Source organism: Theropithecus gelada, chromosome 4 (genome assembly GCF_003255815.1).
Source record: "Theropithecus gelada isolate Dixy chromosome 4, Tgel_1.0, whole genome shotgun sequence".
NCBI lineage: Eukaryota > Metazoa > Chordata > Mammalia > Primates > Cercopithecidae > Theropithecus > Theropithecus gelada.
Genome location: NC_037671.1, coordinates 32,005,828 through 32,019,610, shown reverse-complemented (window position 1 = coordinate 32,019,610; position 13,783 = coordinate 32,005,828).

The following is a 13,783-nucleotide window of genomic DNA, read 5'->3' as shown; positions in this document are numbered from 1 at the left end:
TGAAAACAACAGTAATGTCTTCCCTATCATAAAAATCCTTGTGTGCCTTTATAATCCAAACATATTAGATGACTGTACAACGACGATACTTGTCATTTGTTCTGTGACTATCCTTTAATATATTAAAATTTATTTCTTTATAAATAAAAATATATTTCAAGTATAAATAACTGGTTGAGTTTGCCATTTTATATAATTTGGAGAGTTTCTGAGGTCAAGAATTTAGAACCATGGAACTCAACACTGAAAAGCCACCAGTGAGGGCCAGCACATACCCAGAAGTTATTGTTTTGGGAATGGTCTGTCAATTTGGGGTCCGGGGTTTAGTGGATGTGCATGTGGAGGAAGGAGAAAGAGAAAAGACTTTTGAATAGCTAGAGCCTTCCGTGATTGAGCAAAACAATAGTGTATTTACTGGGCCTTTTACCTTAAGACCTTGGTGAGTTTCTTAGCCTAGATTCTCTAAAAATCAGAGCTTAAGGCAAAAAAGGAAATATTAAGACTTTATTTGGGACATACAAATAGAGGGCAGCAAAGGTGAGGAAAAAAGGGGACTGAGAGAAGGGAAATATGAAGCAAGGTGAGGTGATGCATTTTCACACTGGCTACCACTTCTTGAGAAACTTTAGAAGGCTGGCTCACAGATGCTTTAATCTGCTCTTGCCACCCTCCTTCAGACAAGGTAGGAGGAGGAATCTTGCTTTGGGTGAAAGAAAAAGAAAAGAAAGTATTAAAGTATATCAAAGTAGAAGGAGCTGTGTCAAAGTCTGCTAATATAGTAGGTCAAGTGAGATGAAGATTAAGAACTGACCATTGGATTTAGCAATAAGGAAGTCTTCTGTGACACTAAGAGAGGAGTTTTGCTAGAGAAAATGAAGGCAACAGCCACACTGGAATGGAAGCAAGAGAGAACAGTAGGAGACAACTTAGAGACAGAAAGTATAGAAAACTCATTAATGGTGCTTTGCTGAAGGCAGAAAGAAATGATTCAATAGCTGTAGGGAAAGAGGGGGTCAAGAGAAGGCAGAAAGAGTTTTTTTCTGTAAGATGGATGTAATGGCAGCATGCTTGTGTTCCATGGTAATGACCTATAGAGTACGCAAAATTACATAGCAGGAGAGCAAGGGTGAACTCTGAAACAAAGTCTTTAGGTCGGTGAGGGGGTGGATCCAGGGCAGCAAAGGATTGATCAGCCTTTGCTAGAACACAAACAGTTCATCAATAGGAACCAGACAGAAAGTAGAACACATGGATATAGAAGTAGCTGGGTGTGTTGAGGTAGCATTGAAATCTGATAGAAATTCCTTTCTGATTTCTCCAATTTTCTCTGAAGTTTTGAAAAGCAGGGGCATCAGCTGGGAGTGAAGAAAAGGAAAGGATGTGCACTTGGATAGAGAAGAGAAGGTGTGAACAGACACCTAGGAAAAGGGAGAGTACAGAAATTATGAAATACAGAAAACTAATGATTTTCTTTTCTGGATTTTCCTTTTGTTTTGTTGCATTTCGTTTTTTTCAAAGGTTTATCTGGTGATATGATCCTGGGGGAGGAAGAGCTGAGCTCTACATTTGGCTCAGCCTGTCATGGTGTTTCCCCATAGGTCTCTTTTTTTTTTTCACTATATCTCTGACTATTTTATCATTTTCATCAAATGACTTCTTAAAACAATTGAAATAGTCATTTATAAAAGTCATTTGTATATAAACATTCTATTGTTTTCATACCTGTGTTTTAACTACAGTAAATACAGCACTTGATATACAGAAAGTTAGTTCCAAATGTCTTCGATTGTTCAACTGCCTTTATAAATCTCCCACTATAACTTATTTAAAAAACAGAATATTGTACATGTACTATCTAGAAATTAAAATGATTTACTCTTCCCCAACATTTAGATAATACATATTTAGAAAACACCATCCTAAGAGTTTTAATTCTATTAAGCTTCCATTTGAACTCCTGTATGACAATTTAACAGCAATGAAACTAGAATAGAGAGAATTTTTAATTACTTTAGGACAACAGTGATATGGCTGTTTTTCCTGGATATTAAAAGTAGGTTCCCAGCTGCATCCATGTCCCTACAAAGGACACAAACTCATCCTTTTTTATGGCTGCATAGTATTCCATGGTGTATATGTGCCACATTTTCTTAATCCAATCTGTCACTGATGGACATTTGGGTTGATTCCAAGTCTTTGCTATTGTGAATAGTGCTGCAATAAACATACGTGTGCATGTGTCTTTATAGCAGCATAATTTATAATCCTTTGGGTATATCCCCAGTAATGAGATGGCTGGGTCATATGGTACTTCTAGTTCTAGATCCTTGAGGAATCGCCATACTGTTTTCCATAATGGTTGAACTAGTTTACAATCCCACCAACAGTGTAAAAGTGTTCCTATTTCTCCACATCCTCTCCAGCACCTGTTGTTTCCTGACTTTTGAATGATCGCCATTCTAACTGGTGTGAGATGGTATCTCATTGTGGTTTTGATTTGCATTTCTCTGATGGCCAGTGATGATGAGCATTTTTTCATATGTCTGTTGGCTGTATGAATGTCTTCTTTTGAGAAATGTCTGTTCATATCCTTTGCCCACTTTTTGATGGGGTTGTTTGTTTTTTTCTTGTAAATTTGTTGGAGTTCTTTGTAGGTTCTGGATATTAGCCCTTTGTCAGATGAGTAGATTGCAAAAATTTTCTCCCATTCTGTAGGTTGCCTGTTCACTCTGATGGTAGTTTCTTTTGCTGTGCAGAAGCTCTTTAGTTTAATTAGATCCCATTTGTCAATTTTAGCTTTTGCTGCCGTTGCTTTTGGTGTTTTAGACATGAAGTCTTTGCCCATGCCTATGTCCTGAATGGTACTACCTAGGTTTTCCTCTAGGATTTTTATGGTATTAGGTCTAACATTTAAGTCTCTAATCCATCTTGAATTAATTTTCGTATAAGGAGTAAGGAAAGGATCCAGTTTCAGCTTTCTACTTATGGCTAGCCAATTTTCCCAATTCTGTGCTATTTTTCAAGGAAAAACATCTGGGTGGTCTTAGGAGATGATAAGCATATGTAAATAGAAATATAATGACCAGATCATGGAGGGTAGCAATCTCACTGTACTCTTTCATGTTGTAGTAGCAATGTCTCCTCAACTTTACCATACCAGCCCTGAGATTTCATTTATCAAGAAATCTAAAACCAAATCTAATCATGACACTACTCTCCTTAAAATTTGTCAAGACTCTCATTTCCAGGCTGGGTATGGTGGCTCATGCCTGTAATCTTTGCATTTTGTGAAGCCAAGGCAGGAGGATTGCTTAGGTCCAGGAGTTTGAGACCAGCCTGGGCAACATAGTGATACCACGTTTAAAAAAAAAAAAAAATGAGACTTTGGTCTTTGCAGTAATAGGGGTGGAGCTAGAGGCCATTATGCTAAACAAATTAGTGCAGGAATGGAAACCCCAATACTGCATGTTCTCACTTTTAAGTGGGAGCTAAATATTGAGTACATTAGGACACAAAGGAAAGAACAATAGACACTGGGACATATGGCGTGGGGAGATGAGGATCGAAAACCAACCTTGGTTACCATGCTTATTACATGGGTGACAAAATAATCTGTACACCATACCCTTTAGCACTGGGCATTCATAGAGCCCTAAATCTGCACACAGCCATATGCATGCATATGAATTTGCTTGCATATGAAATGCAAGGAAATGTGACACACACTTTACCTATATAGCAAAACTGCACATGTACTCTGAACCCAAAATTAAAGTTTTTTAAAAAAGAAAAGCTACCTATTGGATATAAAACTCATTACCTGGGTGACAAAACTATCTATACACCAAATCCCCATAATAAAAAATTTACCCATGTAACAAAACTGCACATGTACCCCTTGAACCTAAAAAAAGTTAGAAAGGAAAAAAAAAAAGAAACTCACTTCACCTACAAAGATACATAAAGAGTGCAACTTAAGTGTCTAGCAAGAGAAGAATGGATAAAGAAAATGTAATAGATATTTAAAGTGCTGAAGGAGTTGGTTCCAAGATGGCCAAATAGGAACAGCTCCAATCTCCAGCTCCCAGCGTGAGCAACACAGAAGATGAGTGATTTCTGCATTTCCAACTGAGGTATAAATGAGGGTTCATCTCACTGGGGCATGTCGGACAGTGGGTGCAGGACAGTGGGTGCAGCCCACCAAGCAGGGGCTGAAGCAGGGTGAGGCATCGCCTCACCCAGGAAGTGCAAGGGGGAAGGGAATTCTCTTTCCTAGCCAAGGGAAACCGTGACACACAACACCTGGAAAATCAGGTCACTCCCACCCTAATACTGCATTTTACCAAGGGTCTTAGCAAACAGAACACCAGAAGATTATATCCCGTGCCTGGCTCAGAGGGTCCCACGCCTACTGAGCCTCCCTCATTGCTAGCACATCTGTCTGAGATCTAACTGCAAGGCAGCAACAAGGCTGGGGGAGGGGCACCCGCCATTGCTGAGGCTTAAGTAGGTAAACAAAGTGGCCAGGAAGCTGGAACTGGGTGCAGCCCACCGCAGCTCAAGGAGGCCTGCCTGCCTCTGTAGACTCCACCTCTAGGGACAGGGCATAGCCAAACAAAAGGCAGGAGAAACCTCTGCAGATTTAAATGTCCCTGTCTGACAGCTTTGAAAAGAGTAGTGGTTTTCCAAGCACAGAGTTTCAGATCTGAGAACAGACAGACTGCCTGCTCAAGTGGGTCCCTGACCCCCGAGTAGCCTAACTGGGAGACACTCCCCATTAGGGGCAGACTGACACCTCATACCTCACATGGTCTGGTACCCCTCTGAGACAAAGCTTCCAGAGGAACGATCGGGCAGCAACATTTACTGTTCAGAAATATTCACTCTTCTGCAGTTTCTGCTGCTGATAACCAGGCAAACAGGGTCTGGAGTGGACCTCAAGCAAACTCCAAAAGACCTGCAGCTGAGAGTCCTGACTGTTAGAAGGAAAACTAACAAACAGAAAGGACATCCACACCAAAACCCCATCTGTACGTCACTATCATCAAAGAACAACGGTAGATAAAACCACAAAGATGGGGAAAAAACAGAGTAGAAAAGCTGAAAATTCTAAAAATCAGGGTGCCTGTCATCCTCCAAAGGAATGTAGCTCCTCACCAGCAACGGTACAAAGCTGGACGGAGAATGACTTGGATGAGTTGAAAGAAGGCAGCTTCAGATGATCAAACGTCTCCAAGCTAAAGGAGGAAGTTCAAACCCATCACAAAGAAGATAAAAACCTTGAAAAAATATTTGACGAATGGCTAACTAGAATAACCAATGTAAAGAAGTCCTTAAATGACCTGATAGAGCTGAAATCCATGGCACAAGAACTACGTGACAATTGCACAAGCTTCAGTAACTGATTCGATCAACTGGAAGAAAGGGTATCAGTGACTGAAGATCAAATGAATGAAATGAAGGAAGAAGAGAAGTTTAGAGAAAAAAGAGTAAAAAGAAACAAACAAAGCCTCCAAGAAATATGGGACTATGTGAAAAGACCAAATCTACATCCGACTGGTGTACCTGAAAGTGACGGGGAGAATGGAACCAAGTTGGAAAACACTCTGCAGGATATTATCCAGGAGAACATCCCCAAACTAGCAAGACAGGCCAACATTCAAATTCAGGAAATACAGAGAATGCCACAAAGATACTCCTCGAGAAGAGCAACTCCAGGACACATAATTGTCAGATTCACCAAAGTTGAAATGAAGGAAAAAATGTTAGGGGCAGCCAGAGAGAAAGGTCAGGTTACCAACAAAGGGAAGCCCATCAGACTAAGAGTGGATCTCTCAGCAGAAACTTTACAAGCCAGAAGAGAGTGGGCACCAATATTCAACATTCTTAAAGTAAAGAATTTTCAACCCAGAATTTCATATCCAGCCAAACTAAGTTTCATAAGTGAAGGAGAAATAAAATCCTTTACAGACAAGCAAATGCTGAGAGATTTTGTCACCACCAGGTCTGCCCTACAAGAGATCCTGAAGGAAGCACTAAACACGGAGAGGAACAACCGGTACCAGCCACTGCAAAAACATGCCAAAATGTAAAGACCATTGATGCTAGGAAGAAACTGCATTAACTAACGAGCAAAATAACCAGTTAATATGATAATGACAGGATCAAGTTCACACGTAACAATATTAACCTTAAATGTAAATGGGTTAAATGCGGCAATTAAAAGACACAGACTGGCAAATTGGATAAAGAGTCAAGACCCATCAGTGTGCTGCATTCAGGAGACCCATCAGTGTGCTGCATTCAGGAGACCCATCTCACGTGCAGAGACATACATAGGCTCAAAATAAAGGGATGGAGGAAGATCTACCAAGCAAATGAAAAACAAAAAAAGGCAAGGGTTGCAATCCTAGTCTATAATAAAACAGACTTCAAACCAACAAAGATCAAAAGAGACAAAGAAGGTCATTACATAATGGTAAAGGGATCAATTCAACAAGAAGAGCTAACTATTCTAAATATATATGCACCCAATACAGGAGCACCCAGATTCATAAAGCAAGTCCTTAGAGACTTACAAAGAGACTTAGACTCCCATACAATAATAATGGGAGACTTTAACACCCCACTGTCAACATTAGACAGATCAACAAGACAGAAAGTTAACAAAGATATCCAGGAATTGAACTCAACTCAGCACCAAGCAGACCTAATAGACATCCACAGAACTCTCCACCCCAAATCAACAGAATATACATTCTTCTCAGCACCACATTACACTTCTTCCAAAATTGACCACATAGTTGGAAGTAAAGCACTCCTCAGGAAATGTAAAAGAACAGAAATTATAACAAACTGTCTCTCAGACAACAGTGCAATCAAAATAGAACTCAGGATTAAGAAACTCAATCAAAACCACTCAACTACATGGAAACTGAGCAACCTGCTCCTGAATGACTACTGGGTACATAACGAAATGAAGGCAGAAATAAAGATGTTCTTTGAAACCAATGAGAACAAAGATACAACATACCAGAATTTCTGAGACACATTTAAAGCAGTGTGTAGAGGGAAATTTATAGCACTAAATGTCCACAAGAGAAAGCAGGAAAGATCTAAAATTGACACCCTAACATCACAGTTAAAAGAACTAGAGAAGCAAGAGCAAACACATTCAAAAGTTAGCAGAAGGCAATAAATAACTAAGATCAGAGCAGAACTGAAGGAGATAGAGACACGAAAAACCCTTCAAAAAATCAATGAATCCAGGAGCTGGTTTTTTGAAAAGATCAACAAAATTGACAGATTGCTAGCAAGCTAACAAGAAAAGAGAGAAGAATCAAATAGACACAATGAAAAATGATGAAGGGGATATCACCACCAACCCCACAGAAATGCAAACTAACATCAGAGAATACTATAAACACCTCTACATAAATAAACTAGAAAACCTACAAGAAATGGATAAATTCCTGGACACCTACACTCTCCCAAGACTAAACCAGGAAGAAGTTGAATCCTTGAACAGACCAATAACAGGCTCTGTAATTGAGGCAATAATTATTAGCCTACCAACCAAAAAAAGTACAGTACCAGACAGATTCACAGCCGAATGCTACCGGAGGTACAAGGAGGAGCTGGTATCATTCCTTCTGAAACTACTGCAGTCAACAGAAAAAGAGGGAATCCTCCCTAACTCGTTTTATGAAGCCAACATCATCCTGATACCAAAGCCTGGCAGAGACACAACAAAAAAAAGAGAAGTTTAGACCAATATCCCTGATGAACATCAATGAAAAAATCCTCAATAAAACACTGGCAAACCGAATCCAGCAGCACATCAAAAAGCTTATCCACCATGATCAAGTGGGCTTCATACCTGGGATGCAAGGCTGGTTCAACGTATGCAAATCAATAAACGTAATCCAGCATATAAACAGAACCAAAGACAAAAACCACACGATTATCTCAATAAATGCAGAAAGGGCCTTTGACAAAATTCAACAGTCCTTCATCCTAAAAACTCTCAATAAATTCGGTATTGATGGAACGTATCTCAAAATAATAAGAGCTATTTATGACAAACCCACAGCCAATATCATACTGAATGGGCAAAAACTGGAAACATTCCCTTTGAAAACTGGCACAAGACAGGGATGCCCTCTCTCACCACTCCTATTCAACATAGTGTTGGAAGTTCTGGCTAGGGCAATCAGACAGACATGATTCTGTATTTAGAAAACTCCATCGTCTCAGTCCAAAATCTCCTGAAGCTGATAAGCACCTTCAGCAAAGTCTCAGGAAACAAAATTAATGTGCAAAAATCACAGGCATTCTTACACACCAATAACAGACAAACAGAGCCAAATCCTGAGTGAACTCCCATTCACAATTGTTACAAAGAGAATAAAATACCTAGGAATCCAACTTACAAGGGATGTGAAGAAACTCTTCAAGGAGAACTACAAACCACTGCTCAGTGAAATAAAAGAGGACACAAACAAATGGAAGAACATACTATGCTCATGTAGAGGGAGAATCAATATTGTGAAAATGGCCATAGTGCTCAAGGTAATTTATAAATTCAATGCCATCCCCATTAAGCTACCAATGACTTTCTTCACAGGATTGGAAAAAACTGCTTTAAAGTTCATATGGAACCAAAAAAGATCCCACATTGCCAAGACAATCCTAAGCCAAAAGAACAAAGCTGGAGGCATCACACTACCTGACTTCAAACTATACTACCAGGCTACAGTAACCAAAACAGCATGGTACTGGTACCAAAACAGAGATATAGACCAATGGAACAGAGCTGAGCCCTCAGAAATAATACCACACATCTACAGCCATCTGATCTTTGACAAACCTGACAAAAACAAGAAATGGGGAAAGGATTTCCTATTTAATAAATGGTGCTGGGAAAACTGGCTAGCCATAAATAGAAAGCTGAAACTGGATCCCTTCCTTACACTTTATACAAAAATTAATTCAAGATGGATTAGAGACTTAAATGTTAGACCTAAAACCATAAAAACCCTAGAAGAAAACTAGGCAATACCATTTAGGACATAGGCATGGGCAAGGACTTCATGTCTAAAACACCAAAAGCAATGTCAACAAAAGCCAAAATTGACAAATGGAGTCTAATTAAACTAAAGAGCTTCTGCACAGCAAAAGAAACTACCGTCAGAGTGAACAGGCAACCTATGGAATGGGAGAAAATTTTTGCAATCTACTCATCTGACAAAGGGCTAATATCCAGAACCTACAAAGAATTCAAAAAAATTTACAAGGAAAAAACAAACGACTCCATCAAAAAGTGGGCCAAGGATATGAACAGACACTTGTCAAAAGAAGACATTTATGCAGCCAACAGACACATGAAAAAATGCTCATCATCACTAGGTATCAGAGAAATGCAAATCAAAACCACAATGAAATACCATCTGACACTGGTTAGAATGACAATCATTAAAAAGTTGGGAAAAAACAGGTGCTGGAGAGGATGTGGAGAAATAGGAACACTTTTACACTGTTGGTGGGACTTTAAACTAGTTCAACCATTGTGGAAGACAGTGTGGCGATTCCTCAAGGATCTAGAACTAGAAATACCATTTGACCCAGCCATCCCATTACTGGGTATATCTCCAAAGGATTACAAATCATGCTGCTATAAAGACACATGCACACATATGTTTATTGCTGCACTATTCACAATAGCAAAGACTTGGAACTAACCCAAATGTCCATCAATGACAGACTAGATTAAGAAAATGTGGCACATATATACCATGGCATACTATGCAGCCATAAAAAGGGATGAGTTCATGTCCTTTGTAGGGACATGGATGAAGCTGGAAACCATCATTCTCAGCAAACTATCGCAAGAACTGAAAACCAAACACTGCATATTCTCACTCACAGGTGGGAATTGAACAATGAGAACACCTGGACACAGGAAGGGGAACATCACACACCAGGGCCTATTGTGGGGCAGGGGAAGCAGGGAGGGATAGCATTAGCAGATATACCTAATGTAAATGACGAGTTAATGGGTGCAGCACACCAACATAGCACATGTATACATATGTAACAAACTTGCACGTTGTGCACATGTACCCTAGAACATAAAATATAATTTAAAAAAACAAAAAAAAGTGCTGAAGGAAAGCAAACAAAAACCTTTGACCCTCTAGAAGTTTATCTAGCAAAAATATCCTTCAATCATGAAGGTAAAATAAAGACTTTCCCAGACCAAAAACAAAAGAAGCCTCTTGAGGCTGTACCCCAAGCCCCAGGCTATGATCACTTATATTTGGCCAGAATATACCTCTTTAAATTAAAAAAGAAAAAGAAAATGTTATATATATATATATGTATGTATATATGTATATATGATGAAATACCATTCAGTCATAAAAAGGAATGAAATGCTTTCATTTGTAGCAACATGGATAAAATTGGAAGTTGTTATGTTAAGTGAAATAAGCCATGAACAGAAATATAAATATATCATGTTCTTACTGGTATGTGAGAGCTAAAATAGTGGATCTTATAAAGGTAGAGAGTAGAATGGTGCTTATCAGAGTCTGGGAATGGATACAAGGAAAAAAAGATGAAAAGGAGTTTGTTAGTGAGTACAAATATGCAGTTAGATAGAAGGAATGATTTCTAGTATTTTATTATACAGCAGAGAAATTATAGCTAACAATTGTTTGTTGTATATTTCAAAATAGCTAGAAAAAATTATAATTTTCACAACACAAAGAAAAGTATTTGTAATGATGGGTATCACAATTACTCTGATTTAATCATTATACATAATGTGCATCAAAACACACGGCAACTGTGCATATGTGTATCAAAACACAACTACCCCCAAAATATGTACAACTATAATATATCAAAAAATTAAATAAATAAATAGAGTGCTCATCTTAGAAAACCAGTGATGCCTATAAAAAGGGACTAATATGTAAATATAAGCATCAAAACAAAAAAAATCAAATATTCTGAAATACCAAAGAAATACCAAAAAAGAATTAAAATAAATGTGAAATATTTTATATACCTTTTACAAATATATATGTATACATTTAGAAAGGTATGTCATTAATTTACCTGACTGGGGCTTTTTGGAAGACCACATTTATGAGGCTAACTGTATTTGAACCTAACTCACACCTTCACCAGTGCAAAAAGCATTTTCCCAGCAGGCGTTTGTTGAAAATAATTTCAAGTGACTGCTTTAATTTCACTTCTTACTAAAGCAATGTACCACCAATGGGGCAAACCACAAATTAATCAAAAAACTAAAAACACAAATCTAAGGAATGACATGGCCAGAGGGATTTTCAAAATCTTTGCCATATGCAAGGAAATTAATATGCATGCATATGGCTGTGTGCAGATTCAGGGCTCTATGAATGCTCAAGCAAGAAGTGAGAAGATCCTAAGCTCTCATCTCTGGCTGACCTTCAGTATTTCAGGAGGAAATAAGTGGAGGCTAAGGTAGAGATGTAAACTGCCTGACTGGGTGTTGAAGTCATGCGTCAACATGCACATAGAGGTCTTTGACAAAAACTGGAAAATTTATTAGTCCCAGGCATTGAAAGAAATTTCTGTCCAATTATTTGCTGGCCACTAAGCTACCTGAGTACAGACTTTAATGGCCCTACACCACAAAGAAGGCAGACTTTAGAGAATTATTTGGGAGTATTCACTAAACAAGCAAGCAACAACTACAATAATAAGCAGCAAGAACAAATTCTAGTGAGACAGGGAGAATCTGGTTTCCACAGTTGCCATTTCTAGTATTTAAAATATCTAGTTTTCCAAATTTACAAGAAAGTAAAACAACCCCATGAAAAAGTGAGCAAAGGACATGAGCAGACACTTTTCAAAAGAGGACATACATGCAACCAACAATCATATGAAAAAAATTCAACATCACTGATCATTAGAGAAATACAGATCAAAACCACAAGGAGATAGCATATCATACCAGTCAGAATGACTATTATTAAAAAGTCAAAAAACAGATGCTGGCAAGGTTATGGAGAAAAACAAACATTTATAAACTGTTGGTGGGAGTGTAAATTAGTTCAACCATTGGGAAGGCATTGTGGGAATTCCTCAGTCTTAAAGACAGAAATACTATTTGACCCAGCAATCGCATTACTTGGTATATACCCAGAGGGATAGAAATTATTCTATTATAAACACACACACATGCTTAAGTTCATTGGAGCACTACTCACAATAGCAAAGATACTATTGAAAAATAGCAAAGACATGGAATCAACTTAAATGCCCATCAATGATAGACTGGATAAAGAAAATGTGGTAGATATACACCATTTTACTATGCAGTCATAAAAAAGAATGAGATCATGTTCTTTGCAGGAACATAGACGGAGTTGGAGGTGATTATCCTTAGCAAATGGATACAGAAACAGAAAATCAAATACCACATGTTCTCACTTACAAGTGGGAGCTAAATGATGAGAAAATACGGACACATAAAGGGGAACAATACATACTGTAGCCTGGTAGAGGGTGTAGGGTGGGAGGATGAAGAGGATCGGGAAAAATAACTAATGGGTACTAGGCTTAATAGCTGGGTGATGAAATAATCTCTAAAAAAAGCCCCATGACACAAGTTTACCTATGTAACAAACCTGCATATGTACTTTTGAACTTAAAATAAAAATTTTAAAAATAAAAATAAATAAAATTAAATATCTAGTTTTCAACATAAAATTCTGATACAGGTAAAGAAAAACACAGAAAGTAGAAGTCAAAAAAGGAGGGGTAAATGCAATCAGTAGTAGCAAGTCTAGGTGTTGAACTTGTTGGACAAAGGCTTTAATCAGCTTCTTTAAAATATGGTCAAAGAACTGAAAGAAACCATGTTTAAAGAACTACAGCAAGATATGACAACTATTTCTCACTAAACAGAGAAAATTAATAAAGAGATAGGCATTATTTGTTGTTAAAGAACCAAGTCAAATTCTAGAGATGAAAAAATACAGTGACGGAAATAAAAAATTCAGCAGAAGACCTGAACACCGGATTTTAACAAGCAGAAGAAAAAATCAACAAACTACAAGACAGGTCAGTTGAGATTATCTAGTCAGAGTAATACAAAGAAAAACAGAACAAAGAAAAATAAAAGAGCCTAAAAAAATCTGGGACATCATCAGTCATAGCAAACCACTGAAAATATCAGATATTGGCAAAGAGGTGAAACAACAGGAACTCTCTTTCATTGTTTACAGAAATTAAAATGTGTACAACCACTCTGTAAGACAACTGGGCCATTTCATACAGGACTAAACATTTTTACCATACAATCCAGCATTCATGCGCCTTGGTATTGACCCAAATGGCTTGAAACTTTATGTCCATACAGAACCCATACACAAATGTTTACAGTAGCTTTATTCTGAATTGCTAAAGTTTAGACACACACACACAAAAAAACACGCACATACAAAAGTGTCCATCAGTGAATGAATAAGCAGACTACAGTACATGAATAGAATGGAATATTATTCGGTTATAAGAAAGGAGCTATCAAGCCAATGAAAGACCTGGAAGTAACTTAAATGCGTATTACTAAATCAAAGAAGCCAATCAGAAAAGGCCACATCTTATATGATTTCAATTATATGATATTCTGGAAAAAGCACAGTTATGGAAACAATAAAAAATCAGTGGTTGCCAGGGGCTCCAAGGGAGGAGAGGATGAATGGATGGAGCACAGGGAATTTTTAAG